The following is a 15,370-nucleotide window of genomic DNA, read 5'->3' as shown; positions in this document are numbered from 1 at the left end:
CTAAACCCAACCATAGGGCAAACATGAAACACAATCATAAAACATGCATACGGAGAGGGGTAGCCAACATGGCTCACTCGGCACTAAAGTAGGGGGTAGAACTAGGACTCCCCCCACCCATAGAAACAACCTCCTTCCCTTTAGCCCTACCTAACCTCCTAAGGGCATCAGCAGCAAAATATTCAGACCAATCATCCAAAACAGGGGGACCCGAACGACCCCACCTCCCCTCAGTCTCAGGGGAAGGGAAAGGAGCAGGGTTTGCTGGATCATAAGTCCAGTCACACCCTCCCGGCCTCTTGTAATCATAATCCCCTCTAGAGGTCCCACGAATGGCACTATGTGCCATATGTGGGCCCTCCTAATAGGGATAGCAGAGACGGGGCCCCACCGCCTTGTCAAAAGGCTCCCACTGTGGGATAGGGCCCTCTTGGACCGGGAGGTACGGGTAGTTCACATAAGGCTCAATATCCCCCCTAGAAACATGATAGTCATACACCCTCCTAGCATGATAGTCATAGCTACCCTCAAAACAAGCATTCCCCATAGAAGAGGAAGAATACAAGGCAAAAGTAAGGGCATCAATCTTTTCATGCAAGCTGGACAAGTCATGCAAGGAAGGAGATGAAGGAGAAAGAGGAGTAGGAGAAGAAGTACTAGGGTTACCTCCCTTAGATGATGAGGCCTTAGACCTTGGATGAGCATTACCCGAAGAAGGCATGGAAACCCGACGAAAAGAACTTGGAATATCTCTCTTGGGCGGCTTCCAAGGGTAGGATGAATTTTTGTCTCTCACCATCGACCCTTCGTAGGGAATAAGGCACCAATCGGTAGTCCTCGACACTTTCCAAATAAACAAATCATCCATGATGGTGCGCTCAATGAACTTTTGGTTTATCAAGGCAAACGTGCCCAACAAGCAAGATGAAGACTTCTCTCTAGGGTCCTTAATCTCCTTAAGATCCCCAATCTTGGATGCATACGTTTTGTTAAGTGACAACACAATGATGGTAATTGTTTTGGGGTTTTTTGTACGTACCCGAATGGGGGGTATGTACGTCCCTCGGGAGACAGATCCGCAATGCAACACTCGAACGGCCCGATCACCTGCAAAACAACGGACCCCGGGGGGCCGGAGGTCCGCCTCCGACGATCAAGTTAGTGATCGATGTAATGTATTTTTAGAGAATAAAATAGAGAGAAGGGAGAGTGATTGTGGGGGGCATGGCCCTTGGAGAATGAATAAAAATCCCTTTGAACTGATGTGAAGATCAGTATTTATAGAGCGTCGGGATATGTGCCTTTTAGGTCATTTAACCTAAAAGGCTCTAGGTTTATGGGCTTAGAGCCCATTATCACTCTTCTATCATTGAGTGACACGTGTCATGCTCTAATTGGCTCATAGAGAGCCGAGCTTGCGGACACGTGTCGCGGTGGCATTGGTCCACATATAGAGGGTAATTTTACCCCAAACATTAGCCCCTCGGAAGGGGTAATTTCTCTTTCAAGAGGAATTGCTCCTTTCGAAATCAAGGCTTTGCCGCTTGTTCAAAAGCTCTTTGGTCGGCATGTGTCTAGGTCAATAAAAGAGAGATTTGATTAACTTGGAAAATTTGATACCTTATATGGTATGACATTTTCTAAGTTAATCAATCATAATAATGATTGCCGCTTGAACTAGACAGATGACGACTTTCATTTCTTTATGCCCCACTATGGTAGGATATTTTCGAGACATTTGATATCTCATTAGGCAGGAGGCGAATGGCCGCCTGACAAGACAGGAGGCAAATGGCCGCCTGGAAAGTTTTGTAATTATACTTTCAATGTCCTTTTACCCCATTGGGAGGACTTGTATAGTTTTTGAAGGTAATCTAGGTAAGAACTTCGGCCGGTCACCTACTGATGTCTTTTAGACATTCGGTTCCCGAAAACTTAGTCGTTCTTTAGATTACCCAGGTCAGGCGACTATGAGTTGACCAATTAGGTCGTTCAATTTTTTCCGTCTGCATGTGTTCGTAGAGCAATGTGCCACCCAAATGGGAGATGCTTCTCCTCGACGAATTCGCCCGAATGGACGTCGCCGATTATCTGACTCATGTTGGAGCAAACAAATTTATAGAAAACAGATAACCATCCGGCCATTAGCCTCATGTCTTTTTAAGACGGTTTGTATAGCCACTAAGTTTTTAGCTTAGTTTATTATCCGACCATTGGCCTCGATAGCCTCTAATCATGAAACAGTAGCCGTTTTCCATTTGTACTAGAACAGTTGGAAAACTCTATGCTTTTTAGATTTCACTTTAGATTAAATCAAACAACTGCGAGTGCTGCCTTAGCATTCGGTAGGGCTTCTTGATGTTTTAGTAGAGCAATGTGCCACCCAAATGGGAGATGCTTCTCCTCGACGAATTCGTCCGAATGGACGTCGCCAGTTATCTGACTCATGTTGGAGCAGACGGTCATACTCATGTTGGAGCAGACTGTGGCCGTCGGCCTCTAATAATAATAATATCCGGCCATTGGCCTCACGTCACTTAGACGTTAGTTTAGCTACTAAGTTTTAAACTTAGTTTATCATTCGGCCATTGGCCTCACGTCACTTGGACATTTGTTTAGCTTCTAAGTTTTAAACTTAGTTTATCATCCGGCCATTGGCCTCACGTCACTTGGACGTTTGTTTAGCTACTAAGTTTTAAACTTAGTTTATCATCCGGCCATTGGCCTCACGTCACCTGGACGTTAGTTTAGCTACTAAGTTTTTAACTTAGTTTATTTAATTAATGAATCAATATTCAATAATAATAATAATAATAATAATATTCAAATAAGCTTTAACCGTCTTACTTGAAGGACCATGAAAGGCCAGTTGCCGAGCTTAACCGAATACGAAGGTTGCTTGACATTTATGCCGCTTGACCATAATACTCCCAAAGAGTCGATCCCACAAATATACATGCGGCTTCTTACATATACATGCGGCTTCTCATGCTCTCATCGGTGAGAGTAAGATACATACTCTTGAGGTGATGTTGCTCCACTTATATGAGAGAGCAACTTCACATATAAACATACGGCTCCACACCACTTAAGTTAACTTGCAGCTCATAATAATGCTGCTAGCCCACTGGACTCCTTAAGGTGAGTCGACGTATTTTCTGCCTGGAGCATATGCAATCACAGCCGGATTTGGAGTTGCTTTAAATGCTTAAAAATCGGAGTCGGAGATATTTCAGCTCCTTGCTAGAGTGCCATGCGGCATCTGCTGCTTGCTTTCAATTTAGTTTGCCTCCTATGCTAACTCATACAAGATAGGACGCAAGTTCTCGAAATCCGACTGCTCTTTCCCATTTGCGGCTGCTTAGGTAAGCTTGCAAAGTGCCGAGTGTAACAAAATACCACAATGGCTTCATGTTTTAGTGTTACAAACGGGCTAGAGCTGCTGTCAGATGGTAGTAGCCAGATGCTCTGCTTCTTTGACATGTATTCCTTGATAGCACTAATTGAAAGGAAGCCCCTGCTATAGGTAATGGGAGCTAAGCAGCCCCTGCTTACACAGACGAACACATCCAACTTGGCATTAGAGCCGCTTGTGTATAGCCGAGATTCAATACCGTCTGACCCTTTATAATATATACTCAAGTAATATGCTACCTATGTATAATATATACTTAAGTAGTGCCGCATGCTTTTTTTTTTTTTTTTTTTTTTTTTTATAATCATAATAATGATAATTATTGATTCGCATAATACTCATGCGGTCTTTCCACCAAGTAGCTGTCCAGCCATGTCACACATGTTTGAGCAAACTCTTGGCATCACACTCGGCTCCATGGTCGGGTGCCTTGCACAACGTATCGACCTCTCGGCTTTTAAGCTAAGAGATGACTATGTATGTATGTTGCTGCTCGGATACAAGAGATTGAGGTTTCCCTCACATTAAGGGGAGCTTGCTCATTTCACTCGGCTCTTATGCCTTTTGTATTTGAGTTTAGCATGGCACTTAGTTGCCGCTTGACAATCATGTCACTGAGTTTGCAACTTATTTGGCTTAGTAGCCGTTAGACTAAGCTCACAATGATGATAATGATGATCAGAGCATCTGGATGTGTAGGGGAACAAAGCAGCCCCAGTCATCGAGCTCAATGAGCCAATGAAACATCCGGTCTTTATGAAGAACAAAGCAGCCCCTACGGCTGTACTTATTTGATGAGCGAAGCATCCATGCAGCCGGCTTGAGCATGCGCGAAGCAACCCTTGCAGCCGGCTTTGAGGGTGATTAAAGCAACCACTTATATGAAAAACATAGCAGCTACGCGGCCGGCTTTGATAAAATAACAGAGCAGCCCTTACGGCTGGGCTTGGTTAGGCGCAAAGTAACCCTACAGCCGGACTTAGCTGAAGTAGGATGCAGCCCCACATTCGGCGTAATCGGGAACAAAGCAGCCCTGCAGCCGCCTTGATTGTGATCACCAACAGTCACATTTTATAGTGATAACCGGTTGCTTTAATTCGAGTCGGCATTTTTACCACTTGGATGGAGCAACTTGGGCTGGCTGTGTGCTTCAATTGAGAATAGTACAAGGGGTAGCAATATATATATACGGCATTTTTGCCACACACCCCTTGCCGCTTGTACCGCACTTCTTACATGAGTACATGTTTGAAAGATAATTGCATTATTAGTGTTTATGATAGTATTGATCATAATGCCACCATTCTCATTATGCTATCAGGTTGAATTTGAGTCGGCATATTGCCGCTTGTATAAGAGTAAGCTTGGGCTCCTGACTAATGGAGAAGCTACTTGGCTGTATAATGCCGCTTGGCTACTATCACAAGGTGATTTAACTGTTGGAAGTTCTTGATATAAAACAAGAGTGTTGGGAAAAATAAGAGAGAGAGAGAGAAAAATAAATGAAAGGGGAAAAGTCCCACATTGATTGGGGAGGAAGGTTTTTCCTTGTTTTTATAATGTAGTGCTTTAGCACTACTTAGTTGAGTGAGTTGGAGGTGTGTGTTACTCCACACACACACACGCGCGCGCGCGCGCCGAGCCGAGCCGGGTCGGGTCGGGCTCGGGCCTCGGGACTTGGGGTCTTGGGGAATGCGATGCGCGGGCGTGGGTCCTTGTTATCTTTTTGGAGAAATTTTATTTCCCTTTTCTTTGTTAAACAGAATATTCCTTTTTGTCTGTTGGGTTTATTCTTTTCTGACTGTTGTGAGAATTAATCAGCCATTAATTCCTTGATTGTAGCTGACTGATTAATTCCTTGTTTCTTGCCTCGGTTGTTGACTGACCAGATTAATCTGGTCGTTTTCTTGGCCAGATTCTTCCCACCTTTCATGCTTTCCGTTTTTCCTCTTCACCCTATAAATATTCGGTGGTTTTCTTAGCCAAAACACACAACACAATCAGTCTTCTCTCTTCTCTAAACTTGTCTAAACACATGTTCTTTCTGTTCTGTTTTCTGGGCAAGTATTCTGAGTTCCAGTCGGGTTTGTGAGTGCACATAAACTCCGGCGCCGTGTTTATCCTGGAGGGCGACCGCAATTGTCTACTGCACCGGGAGGTAGCGCGGAATCGTCTTTTAGGTCAGTGGTTCTCCACGACGCGGCTATTGTCAGTTTGGTTCACGCATCAAGAGATAAGTTATTTCTGTTTTATTGCTTATTAGTGTAACATTAACTTGCTCATCCTTCATGGTCATCCGGGTACCAAGTGCCGGCTGCCTCAATGATCAAGTGTCGACTGCTGCATTGATAATACATCTTAAAATATGATAATACCAATCATCATGCTTGAGAATTCAAGCAAGCTTTTTGCTGCTTGTATATTATTGTCATCCACGTGAATAACAAAAGACAAATTCAATCATTGGTAATGATTGAATAATGATAATGATGAACTCAATGGTGCCGCTTGATGATTAACAAGGGCGGCTGTAATCAGTAATTCACTAATTCATGCTATTACATGCGGTTTATATATACTTAGATACATGAAGATTAATGCCGTATGTATAGCCTTGTAAATATGATATTACTCTTCAAAAGCTTTGTCATAAATAAATATGAAAAATAACAAATGGGAAGAGTAGGCTGTTTGAGAACGAACAACCAGGCACTTGGCTTATTTCATTCGTCTACCGCCTCTACTAATCAAGCAACCAAACGTCCGGCTTTGAGGTTGAACGAGGCAACCATGGCAGCCAGCTTTGAACAGATCAGCCGCATAATTGATGACGGTGACCGGCTGCCACCATTGATGAAGTTGATACATTTGATAAAGTTGTCGGCTGCCGCTTGATTGATCGGTGCAAAGGCCGGTAATGAATACCACCTGATCACCATCTTTGCTATATGGAGATGAAGCTCCACTTTGCATGAATGAGCGGCTCTCACTCTTTCCCACAAATGCCATATGCATTCGGCTCTTCATATATTAATATGAATTCCGTTGCAAATGGAAGAGGAATAAAATAATACTTGTACATGCGGCATTCCCATCATTCATGGAGAATTGATGCTTAAGTTTGGCCGCATGTCCCCCACTAATTCCAAGAGTTTATTCTTGAAAAAACAATTTGTATAATACAATTATTAACATATATATATATATATATGTTAATAACATATATATATATATATATATATATATATATATATATATATATATATATATATATATATATATATATATATATGTTAATATATGTGAATATATGTGATATTGATAGTATCAAATTATCAATCAAAATGATTGGCCGCATGCCGCCTGCTTTATTGCATCGGATGCCGCTTGTTCTATCTTCAAGCAAACAGCTTGGATAGGCTTGAATTAATTTTGCTAGATGTCATGGTCTCATGGTGGAGTACGAATGTTGCATCTAGCTGGCTCAGTAAATGAGCAATGATTAAAATAGCATTCGGCTACCGCTTGTATGCATCCGGCTGGTTGAGGTGGCCTGAGCATGCGGCCGACTCATAAAATGAGTCAGATTAAAATAGTGGAGTTGGCCAATTTAGCCGTCTCACCCCTAATGTACCATCCTCCAACTTAGATCAAATGGCATTGCCTTTTAACCTTACATTGAGAGAATAAAATATGCATGACTTAGTCTGACAGGCCTTCTTGACCGTCTGACTCTTGGCATTCGGCCTCATGACACCTGATGTACTCAGCATCCAGCCTTAGGACGCCTGGCGCCTCCTAAAGGAGGTACCCCCTATTAAGTCGGTGATCCACCGTTGTGCCATTACAGATGTGCCTCCCCACAGACGGCGCCAAATGTTTTGGGGTTTTTTGTACGTACCCGAATGGGGGGTATGTACGTCCCTCGGGAGACACATCCGCAATGCAACACTCGAACGGCCCGATCACCTACAAAACAACGGATCCCGGGGGGCCGGAGGTCCGCCTCCGACGATCAAGTTAGTGATCGATGTAATGTATTTTTAGAGAATAAAATAGAGAGAAGGGAGAGTGATTGTGGGGGGCATGGCCCTTGGAGAATGAATAAAAATCCCTTTGAACTGATGTGAAGATCAGTATTTATAGAGCGTCGGGATATGTGCCTTTTAGGTCATTTAACCTAAAAGGCTCTAGGTTTATGGGCTTAGAGCCCATTATCACTCTTCTATCATTGAGTGACACGTGTCATGCTCTAATTGGCTCATAGAGAGCTGAGCTTGCGGACACGTGTCGCGGTGGCATTGGTCCACATATAGAGGGTAATTTTACCCCAAACAGTAATCATACCCCCTATTTGTATGCTTCCCGAGAGAAAGAAGCCGTCCCTAATGTCAATGAAACGGTCGAGCAAGTGCCTTGCAAAATCGATCACCTCCACCTCATCATCCTTGGGTCGACTAGCCAACCATAGCCAACTTAATTGTTCTTGAGACATGGCTCCAAGAGATTCCTTGGAGAAAAATGCATAAGTAAGGATGCGGCTAAAATAGCGCATCGCTCCATGGACTATTGAAGCCGATTTTGAAGATTGAGCACAATAAGCGTCTTCAATAGAAATATCATCCCACCAATCATTCTCATCGTACCTATGGTTGCGATGAAGAGCTTCATAGGCCGGATAAATCAAAGGCATACCCTCGATGGGCTCCGAAAAATTGAACATCTTGTTTAGGAATGAAAGGGGAATAGATCATTGAATACTTGGAAAGATAGTGTTGGACATTCATTGTCGTTGTTACTCTTTTGCACATCAAGCGATGATAGAAATTCATATGTGAGCTTTGCAAAGGTGGGAGCACTAAGGTCAATGAATTGCTCAAGGCCCAAATTCCGAGCTAACATCCGTACATCATCGTCGATCCCTAGAAGAGTAGTGGTGTCACGATCATAAAATCTCGTAGAATACAATTTCCTTGATGAAAGACTCTCGAATCGGTCCCAATGCTCTTGAACCGTGAACTTGATGCCGTATGTTTCTTTGATGGTGGAAGGTGGATCAATAGTTCTCCTAGAATTTGTAACCTTGGTGCGCTTAGCTTGCCTTGAACCACCCATCTACAAAATAATGGACAAAGAGAATGGTTTCAAAAATAGGAATAGTGTGCCAAAAATTAATCATGAATATGGGGAAAAATAAAGTGCACAATATTACATGAGTTAAGAAAAAATTCAATAGAGGTGAATAATGCATAATCAAGGCATCACAATTGACACAAATATTACCCCAAATCACAATTAAGAAAAGCAACAATATACCATACTACCAACAACCATTATCTCCATTATCACCATCAACATCAACAAAATACCCTAAAACTAATCATATGAAAATCCAACAAGATTCATGCCAAAATTCATAACATGCTCAAATAATATCATCATCATAATTAAATTTCACAAAACCAACATCAACATTTCCATAGTCATCAACATAAAAACAAGTAGTGGTAGTAATGGTGGTGAGTGTGAGGGTAGTACTAGTCATGCTCAAATTCTCATGAGGTATAAAAATTGAAACTTTATCACATAAAACATGCAATTATACTTTCAATTGATAGAAAATCACAAGATTTAAGCAAGAAAAACACTACTACACATAAACATCTCCAACAATCAGACCAACAAGTTCCAATTAAAAAAAAGTACCCAAAATTTTCAAACTAGGAGTGAGAAAATTACCTTTAAAGATGTAGAATGAAGACTTGGGTAACAAAGTAGTGAGAATTATGGAGATTTTGATGTGGAAATATGAAAAACAATATGATGAAGATGGAGGATAACTATGAGCAACCACAATAGATCTAAGAAGGAAGTAGAATGAAGTAGGAGAGAGGGAGGGAAGGAAAATCGGGCTTAAAAGAGGAGGGAAAACAAGCCCTCGTATACCCAGCTAGGTGCGGCCGCACATGAGAGATGTGCGCCCGCACAGAGCTCGTGTGCGGCCGCACATTACTGATGTGCGGGCGCACACATACTGGAGATAAATTCCGAGTTTCTTCCTCCCTCATCTTGTGCGCACACCCCTATGATGGTCATGGGGAACCATATAGGCAGTAGCTACACTTCATATTGGAGAATGAAAAACATGAAAATCATGAAAATAAACACAAGTATTCACCATTCTCCAAACTTACCCACTTTTCCAACTTAAGAATTGGGACGAGTTTACCTCAAAATTGGCATCAAAATTGTTGGAAATCAACTCAAACCATCCTACAACATCAAACACAACAAGATTAAATCACAAAAACACCATTAAAACACAAAGAAAAACCAAAAGGAAAAGGAAGAAAACGTTAGAAAACACGGGTTGCCTCCCGTGAAGTGCTTATTTTAGAGTCTTAAGCTAGACATCCTCCACCTCTTTCAAGGTGGATCATAGAGAGTCATGTCATGAATGACCCCCACAAATACTCCATCATAATACCGCTTGAGCCTATGTCCGTTGACCTTAAAAGTTCTCAAAAAATCCAAAGGAGAAATTTCAATAGAGCCATTTGAGAACACCTCTTGAGCAACAAAAGGACCGGTCCAACGAGACATCAATTTTCCGGGAAAAAGCCTCATTTTGGAATTGAAAAGAAGCACCTCATCCCCCGGAACAAACTCTTTCTTCTCAATGAGCTTATCATGCACCTCCTTAGTTCTAGCTTTATACAAGCTAGCACAATCATACGCATCCAACCGAAGCTCTTCTACCTCATGTAAGTCCAACCAACGTTGCTCACCCGCACTAGCTAAATCAAAATTGATCTTCTTAATAGCCCAATGAGTGCGGTGCTCAAGCTCAACCGGAAGGTGACAAGACTTTCCATAAACCAAGCAATAAGGAGTGGTACCAATAGGAGTCTTGAAAGCCGTTCTATATGCCCACAAGGCATCATCAAGCTTGTTTGCCCAATCTTTCCTACTCCTTGCAACCGTCTTCTCAAGAATCAACTTAATTTGACGATTAGATACGTCAACTTGCCCATTGGTTTGAGGATGATAAGGAAGACCAAATCTTTGGTTCACTCCATGCTTCTTCAACATCTTCCGGAAAGCATAGTGCACAAAATGGGAGCCATTATCACTTATAACCGCTTTGGGGATGCCAAACCTAGGGAATATTATCTTTGTGAACAATTTCATCACCACTTTATGGTCATTAGTTGGAGAAGCAATGGCTTCCACCCACTTTGACACATAATCAACGGCAACAAGAATATATTGATTCCCATAAGAAGATGGAAAAGGACCCATAAAATCTATACCCCAAACATCAAATATTTCCAACTCAAGTATTGGTTGTTGGGGCATCTCATTCCTTCTTGAAATATTCCCGGTCCTTTGGCATTGATCACAACTTTTGACATACTCCCAAGCATTCTTGAAGAGGTTAGGCCACCATAATCCACATTGAAGCACCTTAGAGGCCGTTCTTGAAACACCCATATGACCACCACTAGGGTCCGAGTGGCACATCTTCAAAACATTTGGTATTTCCTCATTTGGCACACACCGGCGCAACAATCCATCCACACCTCTTTTGTACAAGATTGGTTCATCCCAAACATAGTGCCTAGCTTCTCTTTTGAGCTTCCTCCTTTGATTGTTGGAAAAGGAAGGAGGGAACTCCCCACAAGCAAGAAAATTCAGCAAATCGGCAAACCAAGGGAGCTCCTTCACATTGATAACATATAATGAATCATCCAACATCCGGTCCTCTATAGGAGACCCATCATCTTGAACTTGAAAATCCTCAAGTCTAGACAAATGATCGGCAACAACATTTTCCGAACCTTTTTTATCCCGGATCTCAAGATCAAAAGATTGAAGCTCAAGGACCCAACGAATCAACCTCGGTTTGGATTCCTTTTTTCTAAAGAGATACTTCAAAGCCGCATGATCGGTGAAAACTATAGTCTTAGACCCCAACAAATAACAACGGAATTTCTCAAAAGAATGAACAATAGCCAAGAATTCCTTTTCCGTTGTTGTGTAATTTCTTTGAGCACCATTGAGAGTCTTTGACATATAATAGATGACATGGAGATTTTTGTCGATTCTTTGACCCAACACACCTCCTATGGCCGTATCACTTGCATCACACATAAGCTCAAATGGCAAATCCCATCTAGGGGCTTGGACAATAGGAGTAGAAGTCAAAGCTTTCTTCAATCTATTAAAAGCTTCCAAACAAGCATCATTAAAGACAAAATCAACATCTTTTTGGAGAAGATCATTTAAGGGCTTAGCAATGAGAGAAAAGTCTTTGATAAACCTTCTATAAAATCCGGCATGACCCAAAAACGATCTTACCCCTTTCACATTGACCGGAGGGGGCAACTTCTCTATCACCTCAATCTAAGCCTTGTCAACTTCAATGCCTTTATTGGAAATTTTATGGCCTAGAATAATCCCTTCTTCCACCATGAAGTGGCATTTTTCCCAATTAAGCACCAAATTGACCTTTTCACATCTCTCAAGGCATTTTTCAAGATTTTTGAGGCAATCCTCAAATGAAACACCTCCCAAGGAAAAATCATTCATGAAGACTTCCATTTCCTCTTCAAGCATGTCCCCAAAAATGCTCATCATACACCTTTGAAAGGTCGCCGGAGCATTACACAATCCAAAGGGCATTCTTCTATATGCAAAGGTACCATAGGGGCATGTGAAGGTTGTCTTTTCTTGATCCTCGGGATGAATAGGAATTTGAAAGAATCCCGAATATCCATCAAGGAAGCAATAGAATTTGTGCCTAGTCAACCTTTCAAGCATTTGGTCAATAAAAGGGAGAGGGAAGTGATCCTTTTTGGTTGACGTGTTTAGACGTCTATAGTCTATACACATCCTCCAACCGGTGACCGTTCTAGTTGGAATGAGCTCACCTTTCTCATTCTCAACTACAGTCATACCCCCCTTTTTAGGAACGACATGGACGGGGGAGACCCACCTTGAGCTTGAGATGGGGAATATGATTCCCGCATCCAAAAGCTTGGTGATCTCCTTCTTGACTACTTCTCCCATTTGGGGATGTAGTTTCCTTTGTCGTTCGATAGAAGGTAGGGTGCCTTCCTCAAGTGTTATGTGGTGTGTACACAAGGCGGGGCTTATGCCTTTAAGATCATCAATTGTGTACCCCAAAGCACCTTGGTGCTTTCTCAAAATACCACATAACGCTTGAGCTTGGCTCTCACTCAAGGATGCACTAACAATAACGGGATATGTAGAATTAGGGCCTAAGAATTCATACCTAAGGTGTGATGGTAGAGGTTTTAGCTCTACCATGGGAACACCTTTACCTTCTTTGGTTGAGGCCACTTGCAAAGCATCTTGACTTGATATCCCCATACAAGTTTCTTCTTCACTCCCTATATTGCCTCCATCAAGCAAATCTTCATACAATTGCACTTCCTTGGTTGGGATACCTATCTTTTCCTTATTCAACAAGACACACTCAAGAGGATCATTAGATGTGAGCAAGTGCTCATGCATGGAATTCACAATATTATCAAGCACTTCAACTCTCATGCAATTTTCTAAAGAAGAAGAGGGATATTTCATTCCTTCATTCAAGTCAAATTCAACTACTTCCTCTCCAATCTTAAGAGAAATCTTAGCACTTTTAACATCTATCATAGCCCCCGATGTAGCAAGGAAAGGTCTACCTAAGATGATAGGTATTGTAGCATCTTCATCCATATCCAACACTACAAAATCAACCGGAATAACAAATTTCCCAACCCTTAAAGGCACATCTTCTACCTTTCCTTTAGGAATCTTGATCGACCTATCGGCTAATTGCAAAGTAATTTTGGAAGGTAGAAGTTCTCCTAAACCTAATCTTTGATAAACCGAATATGGCATAAGGCTAACACTAGCTCCTAAGTCACATAAGGCATTATCAATTTGGGTCTTGTTGATGGCACAAGGGATGGAAAATTTTCCGAGATCCTTCAACTTAGGAGGCATCTTGTTCATGATGATTGCACTACAATGCTCGGTAAGGCTAATGGTCTCCACCATATCACAAGTCCTTTTTCCACTCAAAATCTCCTTAAGGAACTTAGCATAGTTTGGCATTTGTTCAACAACATCGGTGAAAGGAAGAGTTAGATGAAGTTGCTTAAGTATCTCTACAAATTTCCCAAATTGCTCATCCAACTTATATCTATTATATCTTTGGGGATAGGGAAGCCTTGGTTTGCAAACCTCTTTCTCTTTCTCTATCACCTTCTCTACTTGTTCCTCATCAACATTTTCACTCAAAGGGCATTAACCACCTTCAACTTCAATGGGATTCTTACTAGTGCTCTCACTAGCAACTCTCTTCTTAGGCACACCTCCCTCAAGGACCTTACCACTTCTAGTAACAATGGCATCCATAGGGTTCCTAGAATCTAGGCTAGGTGGAGTCAAAGAAGAAGAGTTTGCATATTCCTTGAACACACTAGTCAATTGAGAAAGTTTTTCACTCAAATCCTTGTTATAAGCCAACATGTAATTAAACTTCTCTTCATTCAAAACCATACACATTTCCAAAGTTTTGGCTTGTTTCTCAATGACACTTTCCAAAAATTCCCTAGAAGAAAATGATTGATCATGGGAATTATCATTTGAACTTTGAGCATTTGGAACTAAATCAATTGGGGAACCATCTTGAAAACTTCCTTGAAAATATCCCCTAGTTTGATTATTCCAATTACCCCTAGTTTGATTTTGGCTCCTTAGTTGACCATGGTTATCATAACCTTGATTATGATCCCCATGTCTATGGCCATGACCATGACCATTACAACCATGATGGTTATAGTTACCATGAATCCCTTGGTATCCATGATTTCTACAACCTCCATTTTGGTTATAATCATCACGATTCATATGATAATTCCTATTTCCAACATTCCTTTGAACATCAATTCTAGGTTCACAAGCATGATTATTGACATAATTCACATGTTCCATTTCACTTCCATCACATTCACTACAAGGAACATTTGGGAACATAGAAGCATTATGATCATTCATTCCACACAATTCACATGGCCAACATTCCACAATCATGCAACAAGAAGAAAGATTGGAGTTAGAGTGAGAAGATGTACCTCTCCCCTTAATTTGGGAGGGAAGAATTAGAGCTTGGGAAGGGGGCTTCTCAAGCTTTTCTTTGAGAGACATAACTTCTTTCCCCAAATCCGCAATCAAAGTAGTCAAATCATTGATGGCACTAAGTTGTTCGATCGAGTAACCCTTGCTTGTTGGTTCTCTCTCCACTTCTTGCCAATTCATATAATGACGAACCACTTCATCAATTGAATCAACCACTTCTTCTTCCGTTTTGTTCATGATTGGGCCTCCGGCTCCGGCATCCAAACTTGCTCTCCCATGAGAACTTAACCCACCATAAAAGATATATATGATTTGATAGGTAGGAATCCCATGGTATGGACACTCCCTTTGATAATCCTTAAATCTTTCCCATGCTTCATAGAGACTTTCATTTGGCTTTTGCTTGAACCCTTGAATCAAAGTTCTTGCCTCCGCCGTTTTCTTTTGAGGATAGAAACGGAACAAGAAAGCTTTGGTGACATCATCCCAAGTTCTCAAAGAATTGGGCTTCACTTCCTTATCTAGCCATTCCAAAGATCTTCCTATGAGAGAGAAAGGGAACAACTTAAGACGGATGAATTCTTGAGACACTCCATTAACCTTGATCGTGTTGCAATATTTTTCAAACTCCTTAAGATGGTTCAATGGGCTCTCGTTCTTTGCCCCACTATATTGTCTCCTCTCAATTAGGGTGATCATTGCCGGCCTAATTTCAAAATCGTTTGCCGGTGTTGTAGGTGGAGCTATGCCGCTCTCATACCTATATGCACCGGGCACTCCAAGTTCCTTCAAGGCAACTCT

At 41.7% G+C, this 15,370-nt stretch overlaps 1 non-coding gene across 1 annotated transcript; it reads left to right on the top strand.

Annotated features, from left to right (window-relative positions):
• Window positions 1-14,894: 14,894 nt before the first annotated feature.
• On the top strand, window positions 14,895-15,000 carry LOC145615791 (small nucleolar RNA R71). The gene has a single exon (XR_014107380.1). It is a non-coding gene; the product is annotated as a small nucleolar RNA R71 (small nucleolar RNA).
• Window positions 15,001-15,370: the final 370 nt, after the last annotated feature.

Source organism: Chenopodium album, chromosome 25 (assembly GCF_948465745.1).
Source record: "Chenopodium album chromosome 25, dcCheAlbu1.1, whole genome shotgun sequence".
NCBI lineage: Eukaryota > Viridiplantae > Streptophyta > Magnoliopsida > Caryophyllales > Amaranthaceae > Chenopodium > Chenopodium album.
The sequence above is the reverse complement of the archived record's forward strand: the minus strand, read 5'-3'. Positions and strand labels throughout refer to the sequence as shown.